The 25138-nt window shown below is 42.6% G+C and overlaps 1 protein-coding gene across 2 annotated transcripts in view; it reads left to right on the top strand.

Moving 5' to 3' along the window:
* Positions 1-25138, top strand: part of LOC112081138 (L-asparaginase 1) — a 126394-nt gene that overhangs the window by 90713 nt on the left and 10543 nt on the right. The window lies entirely within an intron of this gene.

The raw sequence follows: 25138 nt of genomic DNA, 5'->3' as shown, positions 1-25138 counted from the left end.
TTCCTCTGTCTCTGTACAACCCTGTGTGGATGAACCAGTGAGAGGCTGGTCAAACTTTTTAGCTTTTTGCCATTCTCAGTGCAGGTGGTACATAAAGCCCTGAAATCCTTAGATCAGAGAAAGCCTGCAGGTCCTGATCTTTTGGATCCCTGTATTTTTAAATCTGGCAGTTGATTTCATAGCTGAACCCCTTACATACAGTGGGGAGAACAAGTATTTGATACACTGCCGATTTTGCAGGTTTTCCTACTTACAAAGCATGTAGAGGTCTGTCATTTTTATCATAGGTACACTTCAACTGTGAGAGACGGAATCTAAAACAAAAATCCAGAAAATCACATTGTATGATTTTAAGTAATTAATTTGCATTTTATTGCATGACATAAGTATTTGATCACCTACCAACCAGTAAGAATTCCGGCTCTCACAGACCTGTTAGTTTTTCTTTAAGAAGCCCTCCTGTTCTCCACTCATTACCTGTATTAACTGCACCTGTTTGAACTCGTTACCTGTATAAAAGACACCTGTCCACACACCTCAATCAAACAGACTCCAACCTCTCCACAATGGCCAAGACCAGAGAGCTGTGTAAGGACATCAGGGATAAATTGTAGACCTGTACAAGGCTGGGATGGGCTACAGGACAATAGGCAAGCAGCTTGGTGAGAAGGCAACAACTGTTGGCACAATTATTAGAAAATGGAAGAAGTTCAAGATGACGGTCAATCACCCTCGGTCTGGGGCTCCATGCAAGATCTCACCTCGTGGGGCATCAATGATCATGAGAATGTGAGGGATCAGCCCAGAACTACACGGCAGGACCTGGTCAATGACCTGAAGAGAGCTGGGACCACAGTCTCAAAGAAAACCATTAGTAACACACTACGCCGTCATGGATTAAAATCCTGCAGCGCACGCAAGGTCCCCCTGCTCAAGCCACGCATGTCCAGGCCCGTCTGAAGTTTGCCAATGACCATCTGGATGATCCAGAGGAGGAATGGGAGAAGGTCATGTGGTCTGATGAGACAAAAATAGAGCTTTTTGCTCTAAACTCCACTCGCCGTGTTTGGAGGAATAGAAGGATGAGTACAACCCCAAGAACACCATCCAACCGTGAAGCATGGAGGTGGAAACATCATTCTTTGGGGATGCTTTTCTGCAAAGGGGACAGGACGAACTGCACCGTATTGAGGGGAGGATGGATGGGCCATGTATCGCGAGATCTTGACCAACAACCTCCTTCCCTCAGGTAAGAGCATTGAAGATGGGTCGTGGCTGGGTCTTCCAGCATGACAACGACCCGAAAACACACAGCCAGGGCAACTAAGGAGTGGCTCCGTAAGAAGCATCTCAAGGTCCTGGAGTGGCCTAGCCAGTCTCCAGACCTGAACCCAATAGAAAATCTTTGGAGGGAGCCGAAAGTCCGTATTGCCCAGCGACAGCCCCGAAACCTGAAGGATCTGGAGAAGGTCTGTATGGAGGAGTGGGCCAAAATCCCTGCTGCAGTGTGTGCAAACCTGGTCAAGAACTACAGGAAACGTATGATCTCTGTAATTGCAAAACTAAGGTTTCTGTACCAAATATTCAGTTCTGCTTTTCTGATGTATCAAATACTTATGTCATGCAATAAATGCAAATTAATTACTTAAAAATCAACAATGTGATTTTCTGGATTTTTGTTTAGATTCCTTCTCTCACAGTTGAAGTGTACCTATGATAAAATTACAGACCTCTACATGCTTTGTAAGTAGGAAAACCTGCAAAATCGTCAGTGTATCAAATACTTGTTCTCCCCACTGTATCTGTTCAATCTAACCCTGTAATGTATGACATTCTGAATATCTGGAAATCAGCATTTGTCCTACCACTTTTAAAAGGGGGAGATCCAACTCTTTTAAATAATTATAGGCCAATCTTCAAAGCTGTCACCCCTGGTGAAAATACTTGAAACCCTTGTGAGTGAACAGCTAAAAGAGTTTTTATTTACTAACTCTATTTTATCAATGTACCAATCGGGCTTCAGGAAGAAGCATAGCACAATTACAGCAGCCACGAAGGTTTTAAATGATATCACTGGAGCCCTTGACAAAAACAGCACTGTGTCTCACTTTTTATTGATCTTTCTAAGGCTTTTGATACGAGTTGATCATGCTATACTAAGGCAGAGATTGTTGAGTGTAGGTCTTCGGAGCATGCAGTTGCATGGTTTGGTAACTATCTGTCTGATAGAATTCAGTGCACTCAATTTGATGGGCTTATGTCTATTAAATTGTCTGTCTTTAATGGTGTGCGCCAAGGCTCTGTACTTGGTCCTCTCTTATTCACTATTTTATATAAATGATTTAGACAAAAATGTCCAAAATGCGCAACTTCATTTTATGCTGATGATACTGTTATTTACTGTTGTGCCTCGTCTCTTACAAAAGCTTTCCAGAACTTGACAAACTGCTTTTTATACTGTTCAACATACCTTGTGTCAATTGAAACTTATCCTCAATACTGACAAAACTAAACTAATGGTGTTTTCTAAAGCAAGAAATAGACCCTGAACTTCACCTATTACTACCTGTCAGGGCAAGGAGATTGAGGTTGTAACCTCATATAAAATATCTTGGAATTTACAAATTTGAAGCTGAAATTGGGATTTTATTTTAGAATAAGGCCTGTTTTTCTTTTGAAGCGCAGAATGAGGCTAGTATCAGCTACATTATCCTTACGTCACTGGTATACTTTTATTTATAAAGCCATTTTGGGTTTACTACCTTTTTATTTGGGCATTTTTATTGTTCAGAAATGTGGTGGGTACTCTCCTCGTTCGCTGGACTTTATCCTGCTAACTGTTCCAAATGTTCGAACTGAATTTGGTAAAAGGGCTTTTATGTATTCTGCGCCATCGTCTTGGAACGCCTTACAAAATACTTTTAAACTGGAAGAACTTGTCCCGATTTGGTATTTTTAAATCACTGATGAATGATCTTGAGACTGATTCCCTGACCTGTCAATGTTTTTAATTTGCTGTTTTTGATTTTTGTTATACTCTTGTGAATTTTATGGTTTTTACTAGATTACATGTAGTTTTTCATGTTTGTCTGTAATTTTTGTAATGACTTGTCTGTAATGACTTGTCTGTAATGACTTGGCGCTGCCTATCTTGGCCTGGAAGCTCTTGAAAAAGAGATTTTAAATCTCAATGAGCCCTTTCTGATTAAATAAATAAAATAAAATATTTCTGACATTTCACATTCTTAAAATAAGTTGGTGATCCTAACTGACCTAAAACATGGACTTTTTACTAGGATTAAATGTCAGGAATTGTGAAAAATTGAGTTTAAATGTAGTTGGCTAAGGTGTATGTAAACTTCCGACTTCAACTGTACATGTATGTGCACAAATATATACAGTATGTGTGCATATTCAGCATATATTTACACTGTAAACAGAAATGCAAGGGGGAAAATGAAATGTATTTCTTTCTCAAAACATTGTATTTTCATCCAGATTTTGGGATGAACAGTGACAAAACAAATACAGTAGAAGATAAACAAATAGGCTTGTCCTTGTCCTGCTCCTTGTCCTCGTCCTCATCTTATTCCCACTCCTCTTCCACCAACTCTCTCTCCAAAATTGGCCTCCATTGTTGTCCAAACCAAGAAAGCCAACCTGAAGCCTATTTATGATGCTCAAGCTCTGATTTCTAAGTGAAGAAATGAGCTATAAGTGTTTTCACACGTCAGCACTGGGTGTAGGTAATCAGTAAATGAGTGTGGCATTTGGAATGGCAGTGTTTTCCAAACGAAAACACAAGACCTGTTAGTTTTGAATGTGTCTAATGTAGAGACTCTGTTTATTGGTTTGCAATAAGTGTGTTTTACATTTGCAAACTGAGTGTAAAGCAGATCATGTGATTGCGGTTTTGCAGACTTGGTCTGAAGATGAGGTACATGAGTTAATGGTTTCACTGTGTGTGAGCGTTTGTAAAAAACTGTAATGTCCTGTTTAATTGCATTGTGTAATTGTGCACAATCTACTGGCAAATAACGGAATGTCCATTCCAAGGACGATGACGTTCAAGTAGCGGGAAGAATGAAATAGAAACAGAAAGTTTAGAAACGACTGTAGTAGTAAAAACACCAAACATTATGATAGCATTGAAAATATATTAACAGTAATATAATTATTGAAAATATCAATACATGCTGTGGTAGGAGGAAAAATATACTGCAGAAATATAAATAAGAAGTTAAAAAGAAGGTTTTGGGCAAGGCAGAATGACACAATTGGGAGGCAGAAGTGGCTATCTGTGAACTGCATACAAAATGAAATGTCAACCATTCTGGTTTCTAATGTATCTGATGTAGCCAGAGACCTGGATTTTTGTGCCAGACTTATGTCTCCACTGTCAGGATTACAGATGAGAACCATGGAAACTAATAAAAAGCAAAATGATAAAATTAGAGCCTTTAATTACTCCCTAAGTGATCACGTGTTTTTGCCAACAAGGATAGGCCTACCATTTGTTTTATTGGTTTAAAACGGCACTCCTTTGAAATTATCCTTGGAGGCTATTGACGAATAGCCATTTACGTACATCCTCTACACGTATCCCTACACTATAGCAATTTCTAGCTTCTGGTGAGTCTCAGTCTCACTGTCATCATTGCATTGCATGTGCATTGTTTTAACTTGGAAAAACATTTTGGGCAATATTATCATTGTGAATCATTATTTGCTTAGGTTTATAATACAATCAAGCAGATTAGTAACATTACAGTTTTGATATAGCTAGGTTTCTCTGTAAATTGCGTTTTGGCACTTCACAACAACCTGTCATTGGTAGCGGTCTGTCACTTTAAGAACATCCTTTAGTTTGATATGCATTCTTCCCCTGCCATCAGATGTCTAGTCATCATGGCCGAATGTAAAAAGTCATCTCTGTCTCCAGCTTCACACCCTAAAACGCGGCTCTTGGTCATCCATACCGGAGGAACTATTGGGATGGTGTACCATAATGACGGTAAAGAGTTTTTGACCAGGACTTTTAGAATGTTTTTGTTGTTGCCCAAACAAAGTACATTTATTTGATTATCTGAATGATGTTGTGTAACGCATGTTGATGCAGCACATTGATGGAGGAAACTTTCTAGCTACAGTCGCAGTTTACCAGCGGTGAGAGATCCTGAAACAGAACCTTGAAGAACACCGAAGGCTACTGTTTCCTGTATAATTCTTTTCCTGGAAAGGGAAACGGGGAAAGAATGAAAATTCCTTCGTGGGCCAAGGAAACGTTAAATGTCAAGCATTTTGGATCAAATGTCTGCTGATTAATATCTCTATCTCTATTAATATCTCTAACCAGCCCTTCTCATTTCATTCAGCATCCACTACTGTGGATGGTACTTGGAGTAAACACTAGACCATAAATAACATGACCATAGTTTCTAGGTCTACCGTTTTCACACCATTCCAAAGGTTCTGTTTGGAAGTCCCAATATTTGTCTATATGCAATCTTTCCATCTTCACAGGTCATAATTTTAGTCAGCCAGTTCGTTCCAGTGGCTTGGACTCAGGTTTCACTCCTCTCAGCTTCCCTGCCTCATCTCTCCCATTGAAACGCATTAGCAGTCATGTGCCAGTGTATCACTTAGCCTGCAGCCTTCTCCCACTCAGGCTACTTGGGGAATAATTTCTGGAAATAGGCACTCAGTGGTAACTGATTTCACCATTGAAGACCCAGGCTCTGTTGTTGCTTTATTGGGTCATTCTCATGAAACCATTAAAATACCATGGCAGTAATGATTTTAAATATAAAACATGTAATTTAGTAATATAACAAAATATCATAATAAAGATAAGTGTTCTCTACCTTGCACAAAGAGTAATTTCAACATAGAAATTATTTTTTGTTGTATTTTATTGCTATTTCTGCTGAAATTCTCATTACCACAATGCGTCCAGCTCTGTCTGAATGTATGTTATGTTGTAATTTAAACAGAGTAAAATGAAAATATTCTGAAAAAAATTAATGGATGTTCTACTAGATGTATTCAAATGACAGAAAAAATATGAACTGAATATTCTTGTATAATAATAATGAAAACAATTGTGGAAAAACGAAGTGTCCATGCCTGATGTTCTCACCCTCCGCAACATTTTTGAAGGACTGTTTACACACACAGAGAATTTTAAACAAAGTTTGATTTTGAAAGAAGCAACACATCTGCTAGTACCTTCAAGATGGCTACCAGGTGAATAGATCTCTTTATATTTATCCAGTTAAAAGTTAAACATTCTCTTGTCAGACTGCGTACACGACAGTATTAATTATCATTACCGATACAGGTAGGTTTCCACATTTAGAAAAATGTTAGATTTAACATTTTCTATGAAAATATACTTCATTAATGTGTAATTATGTACATTAAGAACTAGTGTATCTTTCATTTGCGGTCCAACATGTATTTTTTAGTAAAGTTTATGATGAGTTCTTTGATTAGATTAGGTGACTGTCCAAAATATCTCTGGAGATTCTGGTGAATCGATGCTACATATTCACAATGTATAACCACGGTTTGCAGCTCAAAATATGCACATTTTCGAACAAAACATAAGTGTATTGTATAACCTGATGTTATAGGACTGTCATCTGATGAAGTTGGTCAAGGTTAGTGATTAATTTTATATCTTTTGCTGTTTTTTTGCGATCGCTACCTTTGCGGTGAATGAATGCGGTTGTGTGTTTGGCTATTGTGGTAAGCTAATATAATTTTGTGTTTTCGCTGTAAAACACTTAAAAAATCGGAAGTATTGGCTGGATTCACAAGATGTTTATCTTTCATTTGCTGTACACCATGTATTTTTCATAAATGTTTTATGATGAGTATTTAGGTATTTCACGTTGCTCTCTGTAATTATTGGCTGGCTGCTTTGGTGATATTTTTGATGGTAGCTGCAATGTAAAACTATGATTTATACCTCAGATATGCACATTTTCGAACATTACATAGATTTATTGTATAACATGTTATAAGACTGTCATCTGATGAAGTTGTTTCTTGGTTAGTGACTAATTATATCTCTATTTGGTCGGTTTTGTGATAGCTACCTATGCGGTAAAAAAATGGTGAAAATATGCGGTTGAGTCTTTTGCTATTGTGGTTAGCTAATAGAAATACATATTGTGTTTTCGCTGTAAAACATTTTAAAAATCGGAAATGATGGCTGGATTCACAAGATGTTTATCTTTCATTTGCTGTATTGGTGTCAGTAGTTATTTTAAAGTAGTTATTTAAACGAGTTATATCAGTTTATTGCGATTTTCGGCATTTTCTTTTCTTTGCGTTATGTGATGTTGGGCATGTTTGCGCCACATGGCTAGCTTTGGTTGCTAATTCGACAGGAGAAGAGGACATTCTACAACCAAACAACGATTATTCTGGACAAAGGACAACTTGTCACAACATTTCATGGAAGCTCATCAAAGTAGGAACCATTTTGATGTTATTTCGTATTTCTGTTGAAAATGTTTAGTGATATTTTCCACCCTGATTTTGGGCGCTGTCTCGCTATAACATAGCTGTTGTCGTACTAAAGTTATTTAAAAAAATCTAACATAGCGGTTGCATTAAGAACTAGTGTATCTTTCATTTGCTGTACAACATGTATTTTTTAGTAGTTATGATGAGTTATTTGATTAGATTAGGTGACTGTCAGAAAATATATCCGGATAATTTTTTGCATTTTGACTACGTATTCACATTGTAAAACCACGATTTGTACCGCTAAATATGCACATTTTTCGAACAAAATATATGTATGTTGTATATGATGTTATAGGACTGTCATCTGATGAAGTTTGTCAAGGTTAGTGAATAAATTTATATCTTTTGCTGTTTTTTTCGCTATCGCTACCTTTGCGGTGAATGAATGCGGTTGTGTGGTTGCTATTGTAGTAAGCTAATATAATGCTATTTGTGTTTTCGCTGAAAAATATTATTATATTGGCTGGATCACAAGATGTTTGTCTTTCATTTGCTGTACACCATGTATTTTTCATAAATGTTTTTGATGAGTATTTGGTATTTCACGTTGCTCTCTGTAGTTATTCTAGCTGCTTTGGTGATATTTGTGATTGTAGCTGCAATGTAAAACTATGATTTTTACCTGAATATGCACATTTTCGAACAACATATGCTATACAATAAATCTGTTATAAGACTGTCATCTGATGAAGTTGTTTCTTGGTGTGACTAATTATATCTTTATTTGGTCGAATTTGTGATAGCTACCTATGCGGTAAAAAATGGTGAAAATATGCGGTTGAGTCTTTTGCTATCGTGGTTAGCTAATAGAAATACATTTGTGTTTTCGCTGTAAAACATTTTAAAAATCGGAAATGATGGCTGGATTCACAAGATGTGTATCTTTCATTTGGGTGTCTTGGACTTGTGATTTCATGATATTTATATGCTAGTATTTACTTGTGGTGCTATGCTAGGCTATGCTAGTCAGCTTTTTTACTGATCAGGATGCTCTTGGACCGGGATTGTGACCAAGAAGGTTAATGCAATCGCCGTGTTAGATTTTTAAAAATAACTTTACCATAACAACAGCTTACGTTATAGCGAGACAGCGCCCGCAAAAAGGAAAATAGGACTAAACATTTTCACAAGAAATACGAAATAACATCATAAATGGTTCTTACTTTTGCTGAGCTTCCATCAGAATCTTGTACAAGGAGTCTTTGTCCAGTAAATCGTTTGGTTTTAGAATGTCCTCTTCTCCTGTCGAATTAGCAACCTTAGCTAGCCAAGTGGCGCGAAGATGTCCATCTTCACCTAACACAGAGAACGGAAAACTCCAAAACTCCCGATAAACGTTGAATAATTCTGATAAAACTATATTGAAAAAACATACTTTACGATGATATTATCACATGTATCAAATAAATCAAAGCCGGAGATATTAGCCGTCTATACCGAACGCTTTTCAGAAGCCAATGCTGATGTCCTTCCCGGCCCTTGGTAGACAAAGGAAATAGTGGTCACGTCATTCCAAGAGCTCTTGTTCGACCTCAGATCAGTTAACACCCCATTCCACCTCCCACTGCCTGTTGACATCTAGTGGAAGGCGTATGAAGTGCATGAATATCCATAGATTTCAAGCAATTGAATAGGAAGGCCCTGGAACAGAGCCTCGATTTCAGATTTTTTCACTTCCTATCAGGAAGTTTGCTGCAAAATGAGTTCTGTTTTACTCACAGATATAATTCAAACGGTTTTAGAACCTTGAGAGTGTTTTCTATCCAATAGTAATAATAATATGCATATTGTACGATCTAGAATAGAGTACGAGGCAGTTTATTTGGGCATGATTTTTTACAAAGTGAAAATAGCGCCCCCATATTGCACAAGAAGTTTTAAGCAAACATTTGCTCAGTCATCATGTCTTCTCTATTGTTAGCAAACATGCTAAGGTTCCTCAACCTCCGCACACCAATTCTCACTTACCGCAGCAATTTAAGGCAGTTGCGGTGGAGATCTTCTTTCTTGTTAATGAGAAATGAATCACAGACTATTATTTTTAAATATATATAATTAACTATTAATTGAAATATTATTTACTAACTGTTGATATTTTTCTTTATGTCCTGTTTAATAACCTCTCTGGGATCGTTCGGGACGCTAGCGTCCCACCTCGCCAACAGCCATTGAATTGCAGGGCGCCAAATTCAAAACAACAGAAATCTCATAATGAAATTCCTCAAACATACAAGTATCTTATACCATTTTAAAGGTAATCTTGTTGTTAATCCCACCACAGTGTCCGATTTCAAAAAGGCTTTAACAGCGAAAGCACACAAACGATTGTTAGGTCACGCAAAATCACAGAAAAACACAGCCATTTTTCCAGCCAAAGAGTGGAATCACAAAAAGTAGGAATATAGATAAAATTAATCACTAACCTTTGATGATCTTCATCAGATGATACTCATAGGACTTCATGTTACACAATACATGTATGTTTGTTCGGTAAAGTTCATATTTATATCCAAAAACCTCAGTTTACATTGGCGCCATGTTCAGAAATGCCTCCAAAACATCCAGAGAAATGGCAGAGAGCCACYTCAAATAACAGAAATACTCATCATAAACTTTGATGAAAGATACATGTTTTACATAGAATTAAAGATAAACTTGTTCTTAATGCAACCGCTGTGTCAGATTTCAAAAAAGCTTCAAGGCAAAAGCACAATATTCAATAATCTGGGCACAGCGTTCAGCCACAAAAGCAGGCCATACAGTTACCCGCCAAATTGTGGAGTCAACAAAAGTCAGAAATAGCATTATAAATCTTCACTTACCTTTGCTGATCTTCGTCGGAATGCACTCCCAGGACTTCCACAAGAAATGTTTGTTTTGTTCGATTACGTCCATATTTATGTCCAAATACCTCCGTTTTGTTCGCAAGTTTAGTTCACTATTCCAAAGGCACAATGCGCGAGCGCAAAATCCAGACAAAGTCAAAAGAGTTCCATTACAGTTTGTGGAAGCATGTCAAACGATGTTTACAATCAATCCTTAGGGTCTTTTTATAATAAATCTTCATTAACATTCCAACCGGACAATAGCGTATTCATTACAGAGGAAAAAGAAGGAACAACTCATTGGCCTCAGCCTAGTCCACTTGTTGAAACAGCTCTTATTCGACCCCCTTCCACAATAGAAGCCTCAAACAACTTTCTAAAGACTGTTGCCATCTGCTGGAAGCCTTGGGAAGTGCAATCACACACAGCATATAGGCAATCACTTAAATGAAACTACAAACCTCAGATTTCCCACTTCCTGGATTCGTCTCAGGTTTTTGCCTGCCATACGGGTTCTGTTATACTCACCGACATTATTTTAACAGTTTTGGAAACTTTAGAGTGTTTTCTATGCACATCATAGCTTCTGGGCCTGGGTAACAAGCAGTTTACTCTGGGCACCTTATTCATCCAAGCTACTCAATACTGCCCCCCATTCCCAAAGACGTTAATTGCAAACAGTCAGCAAGGGACAAAAAGAAAGCTTTAGCAAAGGCTAGGCTGGCAAAATTCAGAGAAAAAGTTCACACCAAGCCAGAACTGCTGGAAGAGTACAGAAGGAAGGAGAGAGAGAGGTTAGGGGTTGGAGAGGTTACAGCAAGAGTAATTAGCATATATAGTCTATAGAAAGCCTATGCCCTCATACAGTGTCTATAGGATGTCACACGTCCACCACACACACACACACACACAACAACACACACACACACACACACACACACAATCAGTAAGCCATTTAGTTTGTACTATAGGATGTCCACACACAGTCTGTAAGCCATTCAGTCCCTACTGTAGGATGCACACGCGCACACACACAGTCTGTAAGCCATTCAGTCTATACTATAGGATGACGTGTCCATAACAGTAAGACTTTTCCCATGTTTTGAGACATGCTCATTTCATGTCATGCTTCCTTTCCAGTTCCAGATATCAAAAACGAAATCAAAATGGTAAAATAAAGAAAGCTCAAGATCTGACAAAGAAGCAACATGAAAAGAAGACAAAACGGTGGTGGAAAAACTCGAAAAGGTATTACAGAAGAAAGAAACAGCTAAAATCTGTATTGGACATAACACCATCAAGCCAGGAAGATGATACACTTCAACAAGAAGCAAATTAAGAAGTTATTCAAAATCTTCAAGAAGACACAGCCTCCTCAAGAGAACAGCCATTCTCACCTCAGCAGGTAAATGTCCCTGCCATCATCTCAACTCCTAAAAGAAGAGAGACATCTCTACAGACACCAGGACCAATGAAGACATCCACCCCAAAGGAATCACCCAAAAAGAGGAACAGAAGAAAGAAAACACTGCAAAAATGTAGGTCAAAGTTGCATTACACAGAAGAGAAGCTTTTGGAGAGGACCAAAGAGATGGTCAAACTCAAGAAAAGACTGAAAAGACTTGATTACTTTATGCCTCGCTGTATGTCTCTCTCAAATGTCAATATGCCTTGTATTTGGTTGTTTAGGTTAGTTATCATTGTTTTAGTTTACAATGGAGCCCCTAGTTCCACTCATCATACCTCTGATACCTCCTTTGTCCCACCTCCCACACATGCGGTGACCTCACCCATTGAGACCAGCATGTCCAGAGATACAACTTCTCTTATCATCACTCAGTGCCTGGGCTTACCTCCGCTGTACCCGCACCCCACCATACCCCTGTCTGCACATTATGCCCTGAATCTATTCTACCACGCCCAGAAATCTGCTCCTTTAATTCTTTGTCCCCAACGCTCTAGGCGACCAGTTTTGATAGCCTTTAGCCGTACCCTCATCCTACTCCTCCTCGGTTTCTCGGGTGATGTGGAGGTAAACCCAGGCCCTGCATGTCCCCAGGCACCCTCATTTGTTGACTTCTGTGATCGAAAAAGCCTTGGTATCATGCATGTCAACATCAGAAGCCTCCTCCCTAAGTTTGTTTTACTCACTGCTTTAGCACACTCCGCCAACCCTGATGTCCTTGCCATGTCTGAATCCTGGCTTAGGAAGGCCACCAAAAATTCTCAGATTTCTATACCCAACTACAACATTTTCTGTCAAGGTAGAACTGCCAAAGGGGGAGGAGTTGCAATCTACTGCAGAGATAGCCTGCAAAGTTCTGTCATATTTTCCAGGTCTATACCCAAACAGTTCGAACTTCTAATCATAAAAATTAATCTCTCCAGAAATAAGTCTCTCACTGTTGCCGCCTGCTATCGACCCCCCTCCGCTCCCAGCTGTGCCCTGGACACCATTTGTGAATTGATCGCCCCCCATCTATCTTCAGAGTTCGTTCTGTTAGGTGATCTAAACTGGGATATGCTTAACACCCCGCAGTCCTACAATCTAAGCTAGATGCCCTCAATCTCACACAAATCATCAAGGAACCCACCAGGTACAACCCTAAATCCGTAAACATGGGCACCCTCATAGACATTATCCTGACCAACTTGCCCTCCAAATACACCCCCGCTGTTTTCAATCAGGATGTCAGCGATCACTGCCTCATTGCCTGTATTCGCTATGGGTCCGCAGTCAAACGACCACCCCTCATCACTGTCAAACGCTCCCTAAAACACTTCTGCGAGCAGGCTTTTCTAATCGACCTGGCCCGGGTATCCTGGAAGGATATTGACCTCGTCCCGTCAATCGAGGAAGCCTAGTCATTCTTTAAAAGTAATTTCCTCAGCATCTTAGATAAGCATGCCCCGTTCAAAAAATACATACTAAGAACAGATATAGCCCTTGGTTCACTCCAGACCTGACTGCCCTTGACCAGCACAAAAACATCCTGTGGCGGACTGCAATAGCATCGAATAGTCCCCGCGATATGCAACTGTTAAGGGAAGTCAGGAACCAATACACGCAGTCAGTCAGGAAAGCAAAGGCTAGCTTTTTCAAGCAGAAATTTGCATCCTTTAGCTCTAACTCCAAAAAGTTTTGGGACACTGTAAAGTCCATGGAGAACAAGAGCACATCCTCCCAGCTGCCCACTGCACTGAGGCTAGGTAACACGGTTACCACCGATAAATCCATGATAATCGAAAATTTCAATAAGCATTTCTCAACGGCTGGCCATGCCTTCCTCCTGGCTACTCCAACCCCGGCCAACAGCTCCACCCCACCCACCCCGCAACTACTCGCCCAAGCCTCCCCAAATTCTCCTTCACCCAAATCCAGATAGCAGATGTTCTGAAAGAGCTGCAAAACCTGGACCCGTACAAATCAGCTGGGCTAGACAATCTGGACCCTCTCTTTCTAAAACTATCCGCCGCCATTGTTGCAACCCCTATTACCAGCCTGTTCAACCTCTCTTTCATATCGTCCGAGATCCCTAAAGATTGGAAAGCTGCCGCGGTCATCCCCCTCTTCAAAGGGGGTGACACCCTAGACCCAAACTGTTAGGCAGGGCAGGATGGAAATAGGTCTATCTAAAGTCTTCGCAAGCCTAGTTAATAAACAGATCACTGACCATTTCGAATCCCACCGTACCTTCTCCGCTGTGCAATCTGGTTTCCGAGCTGGTCACGGGTGCACCTCAGCCTCGCTCAAGGTACTAAACGAGATCATAACTGTCATCGATAAAAGACAGTACTGTGCAGCCGTCTTCATCGACCTGGCCAAGGCTTTCGACTCTGTCAATCACCGTATTCTTATCTGCAGACTCAATAGCCTTGGTTTTTCTAATGACTGCCTRGCCTGGTTCACCAACTACTTTGCAGACAGAGTTCAGTGTGTCAAATCAGAGGGCATGTTGTCCGGACCTCTGGCAGTCTCTATGGGGGTGCCACAGGGTTCAATTCTCGGGCCGACTCTTTTCTCTGTATATATCAATGATGTCGCTCTTGCTGCGGGCGATTCCCTGATCCACCTCTACGCAGACGACACCATTCTGTATACTTCTGGCCCTTCCTTGGACACTGTGCTAACTAACCTCCAAACGAGCTTCAATGCCATATAACACGCCTTCCGTGGCCTCCAAATGCATGCTTTTCAACCGTTCGCTGCCCGCACCCGCTCGACCGACTAGCATCACCACCCTGGACGGTTCCGACCTAGAATATGTGGACAACTATAAATACCTAGTTGTCTGGTTAGACTGTAAACTCTCCTTCCAGACTCATATTAAACATCTCCAATCCAAAATCAAATCTAGAATCGGCTTTCTATTTTGCAACAAAGCCTCCTTCACTCACACCGCCAAACTTACCCTATCAATCAATCAATTTTATTTTTATATAGCCCTTCGTACATCAGCTAATATCTCGAAGTGCTGTACAGACACCCAGCCTAAACCCCCAAACAGCTAGTAATGCAGGTGTAGAAGCACGGTGGCTAGGAAAAACTCCCTAGAAAGGCCAAAACCTAGGAAGAAACCTAGAGAGGAACCAGGCTATGAAGGGGTGGCCAGTCCTCTTCTGGCTGTGCCGGGTGGAGATTATAACAGAACTATGCCAAGATGTTCAAAAATGTTCATAAGTGACAAGCATGGTCAATAATAATCATGATAATTTTCAGTTGGCTTTTCATAGCCGATCATCAAGAGTTGAAAAACAACAGGTCTGGGACAGGTGCCGGTTCCATAACCGCAGGCAGAACAGCTGAAACTGGAATAGCAGCAAGGCCAGGCGGACTGGGGACAGCAAGGAGTCACCACGGGCGGCAGTCCCGACGCATGGTCCTAGGGCCCAGGTCCTCCGAGAGAAAGAAAGAGAGAAGGAGAAAATTAGAGAGAGCCAAGATTTTCAAAATGTTCATAAATGACAAGCATGGTCAAATAATAATCAGGAATAAAATTCAGTTGGCTTTTCATAGCCGATCATTAAGAGTTGAAAACAGCAGGTCTGGGACAGGTAGGGTTCCATAACCGCAGGCAGAACAGTTGAAACTGGAATAGCAGCAAGGCCAGGCGGACTGGGGACAGCAAGGAGTCACCACGGCCGGTAGTCCCGACGTATGGTCCTAGGGCTCAGGTCCTCCGAGAGAAAGAAAGAGAGAAGGAGAAAATTAGAGAGAGCCAAGATTTTCAAAATGTTCATAAATGACAAGCATGTCAAATAATAATCAGGAATAAATCTCAGTGGCTTTTCATAGCCGATCATTAAGATTGAAAACAGCAGTCTGGGACAGGTAAGGGTTCCGTAACCGCAGGCAGAACAGTTGAAACTGGAATAGCAGCAAGGCCAGGCGGACTGGGGACAGCAAGGTGTCATCATGCCCGGTAGTCCTGACGTATGGTCCTAGGGCTCAGGTTCTCAGAGAGAACGAGAGAATTAGAGAGAGCATACTTAAATTCACACAGGACACTGGATAAGACAGGAGAAGTACTCCAGTAACCAACTGACCCTAGCCCCCCGACACATAAACTACTGCAGCATAAATACTGGAGGCTGAGACAGGAGCGGTCAGGAGACACTGTGGCCCCATCCGAAGAAAACCCCGGACAGGGCCAAACAGGAAGGATATAACCCCACCCACTTTGCCAAAGCACAGCCCCGCACCACTAGAGGGAAATCCTCAACCACCAACTTACAATCCTGAGACAAGGCCGAGTATAGCCCACAAAGGTCTCCACCACAGCACAAACCAAGGGGGGGCGCCAACCCAGACAGGAAGATCACGTCAGTAACTCAACCCACTCAAGTGACGCACCCTCCTAGGGACGGCATGAAAGAGCACCAGCAAGCCAGTGACTCAGCCCCTGTAACAGGGTTAGAGGCAGAGAATCCCAGTGGAGAGAGGGGAACCGGCCTGGCAGAGACAGCAAGGGTGGTTCGTTGCTCCAGAGCCTTTCCGTTCACCTTCACACTCCTGGGCCAGACTACACTCAATCATATGACCTACTGAAGAGATAAGTCTTCAGTAAAGACTTAAAGGTTGAGACCGAGTCTGCGTCTCTCACATGGGTAGGCAGACTGTTCCATAAAAATGGAGATCTATAGGAGAAAGCCCTGCCCCGCTGTTTGCTTAGAAATTCTAGGGACAATTAGGAGGCCTGCGTCTTGTGACCGTAGCGTACGTATTGGTATGTACGGCAGGACCAACTCGGAAAGATAGGTAGGAGCAAGCCCATGTAACGCTTTATAGGTTAACAATAAAACCTTGAAATCAGCCCTTGCCTTAACAGGAAGCCAGTGTAGGGAAGCTAGCACTGGAGTAATATGATCAAATTTCTTGGTTCTAGTCAGGATTCTAGCAGCCGTATTTAGCACTAACTGAAGTTTATTTAGTGCTTTATCCGGGTATCCGGAAAGTAGAGCATGCAGTAGTCTAACCTAGAAGTAACAAATGCATGGATTAATTTTTCTGCATCATTTTTGGACAGAAAATTTCTGATTTTTGCAATGTTACGTAGTAAAACTGACTATCCTACCGATCCTCGACTTCGGCGATGTCATCTCAAAATAGCTTACAATACTCTACTCAGCAAACTGGATGCAGTCTATCACAGTGCCATCCGTTTTGTTACCAAATCACCTTATACCACCCACCACTGCGACCTGTATGCTCTAGTCGGCTGGCCCTCGCTACATATTCGTCGCCAGACCCACTGGCTCTAGCTTATCTATAAGTCTATGCTAGGTAAAGCTCTGCCTATCTCAATTCCCTGGTCACGATAACAACACCCACCCATAGCACACGTTCCAGTAGGTATATCTCACTGATCATCCCCAAAGCCAACACCTCATTTGGCCGCCTTTCCTTCCAGTTCTCTGCTGCCAGTGACTGGAACGAATTGCAAAAATCGCTGAAGTTGGAGACTTATTTCCCTCACCAACTTTAAACATCAGCTATCTGAGCAGCTAACCGATCCCTGCAGCTGTACATAGTCCATCTTTAAATTGCCCATCCAATCTACCTACCTCATCCCCACACTGTTTGTATTTTATTAACTTTTCTGCTCTTTTGCACAACAGTATCTCTACTTGCACATCATCATTATGCTCATTTTATCACTCCAGTGTTAATCTGCTAAATTGTAATTATTCGCTCCTATGGCCTATTTATTGCCTACCTCCTCATGCCTTTTGCACACACAGTAGAAAAAAAGAAAGTCTATATACAGTAACACAAATACTGTGTTATTGGCTTGTTTATTGTTTACTCCATGTGTAACTCTGTGTTGTTGTCTGTGTCACACTGCTTTGCTTTATCTTGGCCAGGTCGCAGTTGTAAATGAGAACTTGTTCTCAACTAGCTTACCTGGTTAAATAAAGGTGAAATTAAAAAAACTAAGATGATGGCCAAGAGGAAGCAGGTAATTAACAATATCTCCCTAGGAGAGGTGGGTGTGGAGTCAGGCGCAGGAGAGCAAGAATTTCAAGAAGGGTGTTTTATTTACTGGTCCACCAACAAAACAAGTACAGGACCACAAAAGCAGCCACTAGAAAACAGGAACGCAGTCTAGTCGATAACGGAGGAACACACTCCTCTGACTAAACTAACGTGCGGGAAAAACAGTCCCGTGAAATAAACCTGCTTTAACAGGGAAAAACGTAACCCAAGCCAACGACAGTAACACAAACAATCCCGCACAAAACCTAGCGGGTAGGGCGAGATTAAATACCCCACTGATTAGCCTAAACTAGACAGAGTTGAACACAAGACAGACAAAACCAAACGAAAAAGAAAAGGGATCGGTGGCAGCTAGTTGGCCGGCGACGACGACCGCCGAGCGCCGAGTGCCGCCAGAACAGGGAGAGGAGCCACCTTCGGTGGAAGTCGTGACAGTAATTGTCAACATGGATGGCAGAGAGGTCCAGAAGAAAACTACAAAGAGAGGTCATCAGAGAACATTACCCAATAACAGCCAGAGAAGACTAATGCACAAACTTGTTAGCGGCTTCCTTCATCAAGATGAAGTCTCCACTGTAATAAATGGGAAATCTGGAGAAATTCGGAAAAAGGGCCAGATATTCCGTAAGAGCCTTAATGTTCACTATCTTCATAGAAGATTTTTGTCTGATAAGTCCAACCTTTCCAAGCCTCAATTGTTTAAACTTAAGTCATTTTGGACTGGCCACCAGAGAGTCACAGACAGAGAAACATGTGCTTGCAAAACGCATGAAAACGTTGGATTGAAGATAAAGAAGATGCACCAGCTTGGGGGTCATAGAAACATCATCCCCAAGAGACACTGTACATGCCAGTGTGTGTAGTGATGATGACGTGCTGTTCTAATGTTTTTGTATATGTTGTTTTTATGTGTTCTCTGTTTTTAGCATACCGTAGCTTGCGAAAGTATTCACCCCCCTTGGCATTTTCCTATTTTGTTGCCTTACAACCTGGAATTAAAACATATTTTTGTGGGGTTTGTATCATTTGATTTACACAACATGCCTACCACTTTGAAGATGCAAAATATTTTTTCTTGTGAAAAACAAGAAATAAGACAAAAAAACAGAACTTAAGCATGCATAACTATTCACCCCCAAAAGTCAATACTTTGTAGAGCCACCTTTTGCAGCAATTACAGCTGCAAGTCTCTTGGGGTATGTCTCTATAAGCTTGGCACATCTAGCCACTAGGATTTTTGCCCATTCTTCAAGGCAAAACTGCTCCAGCTCCTTCAAGTTGGATGGGTTCTGCTGGTGTACAGCAATCTTTAAGTCACAATTTCTCAATTGGATTGAGGTCTGGGCTTTGAATACGCCATTCCAAGACATTTGAATGTTTTCCCTTAAACCACTCGAGTGTTGCTTTAGCAGTATGCTTAGAGTCATTGTCCTGCTGGAAGGTGAACCTCCGTCCCAGTCTCAAATCTCTGGAAGACTGAAACAGGTTTCCCTCAAGAATTTCCCTGTATTTAGCGCCATCCATCATTCCTTCAATTTTGACCAATTTCCCAGTCCCTGTCGATGAAAAACATACCCACAACATGATGCTGCCACCATCATGATGGTGTTCTCGGGGTGATGAGAAGTGTTGGGTTTGCACGAGACATAGCGTTTTCCTTGATGGCCAAAAAGCTACATTTTAGTCTGTATGTATCATTACCGAAACAGGTGTTCATTTAATGTTAATTTATTGAATGGAAAAATAGTAGTTTGCTTTTAAATGCATGTGCAGAATCTATACGTTATGTTCTTTCAGGCTTGCCACATCATTTAGAAAATATGTCAGGTTTCAATTAAATATAAAAGATATTTGGTTGTAGATTGCGGAAGGTGTTGCGGTAATGAGAGAAATCAGTCAAAATCAAATAAAAATGTAATTAAAAAATATATATTATTTCAGAGTGTCAAGTAACTGTGCATGACTGTTAATGTATTAGCTTTCCTAATGGTCTTGACGTTTTCAGACTGTTGCTGTAATGAGATTTTTAAGGACTTGTTTTGGAAAATATGTTCAAAAAGGTGTTAAATTGTCAGTAAATATTTTTTAATTAATGCTCACAAACACTTCAGACCCTGTTATTAATGCCTAAAAAGGAAATTTGTTAATGCAAGTCTTTTTAAAGATTTCATGTTTGAAATCTTTGCTACCAAGATTTCGTGAGAATCACCCTATTAGATTAGCATATTCTGGTGGGCTATTCACCTATGATGAGTTATATACAGTTGAAGTCGGAAGTTTACATACACTTAGGTTGGAGTCATTAAAACTCGTTTTTCAACCACTCCACACATTTCTTGTTAACAAACTATAGGTTTGGCAAGTCGGTTATTACATCTACTTTGTGCATGACAAGTCATTTTTCCAACAATTGTTTACAGACAGATTATTTCACTGTATCACAATTCCAGTGGGTCAGAAGTGTTCATTCACTAAGTTGACTGTCAGCTTGGAAAATTCCAGAAAATGATTTCATGGGGCAGCAGGTAGCCTAGTGGATTGAGCGTAGGACTAGTAACCGAAAGATTGCAAGTTCGGAATCCCCGAGCTGGCAAGGTAGAAATCTGTCGTTCTGCCACTGAACAAGGCAGTTAACCCACTGTTCCAAGGCCGTCATTGTTCCAAGGCCGTCAACCCACTGTTCCAAGGCCGTCATTTCTTAACTGACTTGCCTAGTTAAATAAAGGTCAAATAAAAAATGGCTTTAGATGCTTCCGATAGGCTAATTGACCTCATTTGAGTCAATTGGAGGTGTACCTGTGGATGTATTTCAAGGCCTACCTTGACATCATGGGAAAATCAAAAGAAATCGGCCAAGTCTGGTTCATCCTTGGGAGCAATTTCCAAACGCCTAATTTCCAAACCACGTTCATATGTACAAACAATAAACACCATGGGACCACACAGCATCAAACTGCTCAGGAAGGAGATGTGTTCTGTCTCCTAGAGAGGAACGTACTTTGGTGCGAAAAGTGCAAATCTATCCCAGAACAACAGCAAAGGACCTTGTGAAGATGCTGGAGGAAACAGGTACAAAATAATCCATGTCCACAGTAAAACAAGTCCTATATCGACATGACCTGAAAGGCCGCTCAGCAAGGAAGAAGCCACTGCTCAAAAACAGCCATAAAAAAGCCAGACTATGGTTTGCAACTGCACATGGGGACAAAGATCATACTTTTTGGAGAAATGTCCTCTGGTCTGATGAAACAAAAATAGAACTGTTTGGCCATAATGACCATCGTTATGTTTGGAGGAAAAAGGGGGACGCTTGCAAGCCGAAGAACACCATCCCAACCGTGAGGCACAGGGGTTGCAGCATCATGTTGTGGGGGTGCTTTGCTGCAGGAGGGAGTGGTGCACTTCACAAAATAGATGGCATCATGAGGGAGGAAAATTATGTGGATATATTGAAGCAACATCTCAAGACATCAGTCAGTCAGGAAGTTAAGCTTGCTTGTAAACGGGTCTTCCAACTGGACAATGACCCCAAGCATACTTCCAAAGTTGTGGCAAAATGGCTTAAGGACAGCAAAGTCAAGGTATTGGAGTTTCCATCACAAAGCCCTGACCTCAATCCCGTAGAGAATTTGTGGGCAGAACTGAAAAAGCGTGTGCGAGCAAGGAGGCCTACAAACCTGACTCAGTTACACGAGCTCTGTCAGGAGGAATGGGCCAAAATTCACCCAACTTATTGTGGGTGTCACGTTCCTGACCTGTTTTCTGTTAGTTGTTTTATGTGTTAGCTGGTCAGGACGTGTCACGCCCTGGCCTTAGTATTCTTTGTTTTCTTAAGTATTTTGGTTAGGTCAGGGTGTGACATGGTGAATGTATGTGGTTTTTGTTGTGTCTAGGGTGGTTGTACAGGTTTAGGGGGTTTATTAGAGTAGTTGGGTTTATGTTTAGTATAGTTGTCTAGCTGTGTCTATGGTTGTGTGTATGTTCTAGGTATGTCTATGGTTGAGTGTATGTTTCTAGGGTTGTCTATGGTTGCCTGAGTGGTTCTCAATCAGAGACAGATGTCGTTCATGTTCTCTGATTGGGAGCCATATTTTAGGCAGCCATAGGCATCAGGTTTTGGTTGGGTCATTGTCTAGTTCTGTTCTATGTCTAGGTCTGTGTCAAGGTTGCATGTTTGCATTTTGTCGGTTAGAGCTTCACGGTTATCTATTTGTTGTTTTTGCTTCGTTGGTTATCTTCTAAATAAAGAGAAGAGGTATTTTTTACACGCTGCGCCTTGGTCCTCTCTCCTCCCATGGACGTCGTGACAGAATGACCCAACCAAGAAGGACTAAGCAGCGTGAAAGGAGGGAACCAGAGCCAAGTGTGCTAATACTGGAGGTGAGCAATGGAAATAATACAGAGACTTGTTAAGGATTTATTGAGGAGTTTGGAGGAGAGTGAAGGAGGAAGCTGCTGTGTTGGTGCGTGAGGCACGACATCCACCCGACAGAGCGGTGCGGGAGGTGATGTTACCTGAGTCAGTTCTCCAGGCTCGTCCTGAGTTGCGTGCTAACCGTCTGGGAATGAAGTCCACGAACCAGGTCTCCTGTGTGCCTTCCTAGTCCTGCAACTCCTGTAGTACCTTTCCGCTCCAGCCCGGTACCACCAGTTCCAGCACCACGCACTAGGTCTAAGGTGCGTCTCCAGGGTCCAGTATGCCTGTTCCTTCTCCCGCACTAGCCTTGAGATGCGTGTCCCCAGCCGGTACCACCAGTGCCGGCACCACGCACTAGGCCTAAGGTGCTTATCCAGGGTCCAGTATGCCCTGTTCCTTCTCCCCGCACTAGCCTTGAGATGCGTGTCTCCAGCCCGGTACCACCAGTGCCGGCACCACGCACTAGGCCTAATGTGCTTATCCAGGGTCCAGTATGCCCTGTTTTCATCTCCCCGCGCTAGCCTTCAGGTGCGTGTCCCCAGCCCGGTGCCTCCAGTTCCGGCACCACGCACCAGGCCTATAGTGCGTCTCAGCCGGCCAGAGCTGCCAGTCTGCCCGAGCCGTCAGAGCTGCCAGTCTGCCCCGAGCCGTCAGAGCTGCCAGTCTGCCCCGAGCTGCCAGTCTGCCCGAGCCGTCAGAGCTGCAGTCTGCCCCGAGCCGTCAGAGCTGCCAGTCTGCCCCGAGCCGTCAGAGCTGCCAGTCTGCCCCGAGCCGTCAGAGCTGCCAGTCTGCCCCGAGCCGTCAGAGCTGCCAGTCTGCCCCGAGCCGTCAGAGCTGCCAGTCTGCCCCGAGCTGCCAGCTGCCCCGAGCTCCAGTCTGCCCCGAGCTGCCCCGTCTGCCCCGAGCTGCCCGTCTGCCCGAGCTGCCCGTCTGCCCCGAGCTGCCGCTGCCCGAGCTGCCCTGCTGCCCCGAGCCGTCTCAGAGCTGCCAGTCTGCCCCGAGCTGCCAGTCTGCCCCGAGCCGTCAGAGCTGCCCGTCTGCCCCGAGCTGCCCGTCGCCAAGCACCGTCAGAGCGGCCGTCTGCCAGCACCGTCAGAGCGGCCCGTCTGCCAAGCACCGTCAGAGCGGCCCGTCTGCCAAGCACCGTCAGAGCGGCCCGTCTGCCAAGCACCGTCAGAGCGGCCGTCTGCCAAGCACCGTCAGAGCGGCCCGTCTGCCAAGCACCGTCAGAGCGGCCCGTCTGCCAAGCACCGTCAGAGCTGCCCGTCTGCCAGGCACCGTCAGAGCTGCCCGTCTGCCAGGCACCGTCAGACTGCCGTCTGCCAGGCACCGTCAGAGCTGCCCGCAGCCATGAGCAGCCAGAGTCGCCCGCCAGCCATGAGCAGCCAGAGTCGCACGTCAGCCAGGATCGGCTGAATCCGCCAGTCAGCCAGGATCTACCAGAGACACCGAAGCGGGTAGTGACTATGGTGGGGTGGGGACCACGACCAGCGCCGGAGCCGCCGCCGTGGACGGAAGCCCACCCAGACCCTCCCCTAGACTTTGTGCTGGTGCGCCCGGAGTTCGCACCTTAAGGGGGGGTTATGTCACGCCTTGGCCTTAGTATTCTTTGTTTTCTTAAGTATTTTGGTTAGGTCAGGGTGTGACATGGTGAATGTATGTGGTTTTTGTTGTGTCTAGGTGGTTTGTAAGGTTTAGGGGGTTTATTAGAGTAGTTGGGTTATGTTTAGTATAGTTGTCTAGCTGTGTCTATGGTTGTGTGTATGTTTCTAGGTATGTCTATGTTGAGTGTATGTTTCTAGGGTTGTCTATGGTTGCCTGAGTGGTTCTCATCAGAGACAGATGTCGTTCATTTGTCTCTGATTGGGAGCCATATTTTAGGCAGCCATAGGCATCAGGTTTTGGTTGGGTCATTGTCTAGTTCTGTTCTATGTCTAGGTCTGTGTCAAGGTTGCATGTTTGCATTTGTCGTTAGAGCTTCACGGTTATCTAGTGTTGTTTTTGCTTCGTTGGTTATCTTCTAAATAAAGAGAAGAGGTATTTTTTACACGCTGCGCCTTGGTCCTCTCTCTCTCCCATGGACAATCGTGACAGGACGTGAGTTTGGGTGGGCAGTCTATGTTTTCTGTTTCTATGTTGGTTTGGGTACCTAATATGGTTCTCAATTAGAGGCAGGTGGTTTTCATCTCCTCTGATTGAGAATCATATTAAGGTAGGTGTTTTCACATTGTTTGTTGTGGGTGGTTGTCTCCTGTGTCTATGTTTGCACCATGCGGGACTGTTTCGTTCGTTCGTCGTTTTGTTTGTAGTAAGTACTTGTTCGTTCGTTCTTCATGTAAGTTCGTGGTCCAAGTCTGTCTACATTCGGTTTGTTATTTTGTTTAGTTGTCAAGTATAGTTCGTTTTGTCTTGTTCAATAAATTCATCATGTCATTTCACTACGCTGCGCCTTGGTTTAATCCCATTTCCCATTGATTAAAGCCATTTCACATTCTTAAAATAAAGTGGTGATCTAACTGACCTAAGACAGGGAATTTTTACTGGGATTAAATGTCAGGAATGATGAAAAACTGAGTTTAAATGTATTTGGCTAAGGTGTATGTAAACTTCCCACTTGAACTGTAAGACATTTCCCAATACATGAATGATATATTCCAAACAACAGCCTACTTTTCATATTGATGTGATTCTCACATTTGCCACTAGCGTTGAGTACAATACAAAACATGTACATGATTTACTGGGAATAGTAAACCTGGGCTACATTCGGTAGCCAAATGCTTTCATAGCCAAACGTTATTGTATTTTGCAGATAGAAATGCCACGAATAGAGCTGACGTGAAACCTTATTCTACATGT

This window comes from Salvelinus sp. IW2-2015, linkage group LG9 (assembly GCF_002910315.2).
Source record: "Salvelinus sp. IW2-2015 linkage group LG9, ASM291031v2, whole genome shotgun sequence".
Lineage (NCBI taxonomy): Eukaryota > Metazoa > Chordata > Actinopteri > Salmoniformes > Salmonidae > Salvelinus > Salvelinus sp. IW2-2015.
The sequence above is the reverse complement of the archived record's forward strand: the minus strand, read 5'-3'. Positions and strand labels throughout refer to the sequence as shown.